Below are 1,050 nucleotides of genomic sequence, written 5' to 3'. Positions count from 1 at the left end.
TAAGACTCTATATATTTTGTATATATATATAGGATTGCACAAGATAAGACAATATTCATAAAAATATTGTATTGTTATTAAAAATTTTCAAAAATTTAAATCTTTTCTTGATCTTGAATGAATATTGGTAGCAAAAATCTCGTCTTATATTGTCTTATCTCGATTTTATTAACAATTTTTTATCTAATATTAAAAAATTATTTAAATAATATTTAACATAATTTTTGTAATATAATTTGAAATAATTATTACTATTGTATTATATTTTAATTATAATTATTATTATGTAATCGATATAAATGCCGTCTATTTACATAAACAAATATTTACTGTTTCATGGAAAACAGAAATTAATAACTATTTACAGGCTCCAAGGGAATGTGCAGATATAAATATTTTGGAGTGGTAAAAAAATCAGGTTCATATTTATCCCACATTGTCAAAAATGGCTCGAAACATTTTAAGTTTAATTGTCTCGTCCGTTCTAGAAAAACTTTTCTCAATAGGAACTCTGACTATGTCAAAAAATAGAACCAGATTACAAAGTAAATCTTTAAAAGCATTAATATACATTAATTCCTGGGTGAAATGCTCTTTAATGTCTAAAATTTGCGAGTTTAATTTCTAATTTTTAAAATTGTTATATTGTATTAATATTAAATGTTTTTAAATTTATCAATATAAATGTATTTATTTAATAAAATTTTTTAAAATTCGTGTATAGTGACTTTTTTTCATTTACAAATATAAATATTTTAGTTTTTTTGAGAACCAATAATCTTGACAAGACTAATAATCTTGACAGTCTTAGTCTTGGTATTGTCTTGATAACTAATTAAAAATCTTGTCTTGATCTTGTCTTGAAATTCAAGACAAGACAAGACAATATCAAGACTAATCTTGGTATTTCGTGCAACCCTATATATATATATTCAAATATATATATATATCAAATATATATATATATATATATATATATATATATATATATTTGATAGAATATTTAAAAGCCTTTAAAACAATATATGTCCACAAGAGTACAAATGGGTC

This window comes from Camponotus floridanus, unplaced genomic scaffold, assembly GCF_003227725.1.
Source record: "Camponotus floridanus strain SB8 unplaced genomic scaffold, Cflo_v7.5 scaffold116, whole genome shotgun sequence".
In the NCBI taxonomy this organism is placed as follows: domain Eukaryota; kingdom Metazoa; phylum Arthropoda; class Insecta; order Hymenoptera; family Formicidae; genus Camponotus; species Camponotus floridanus.
Note: the sequence above shows the minus strand (reverse complement) of the source record.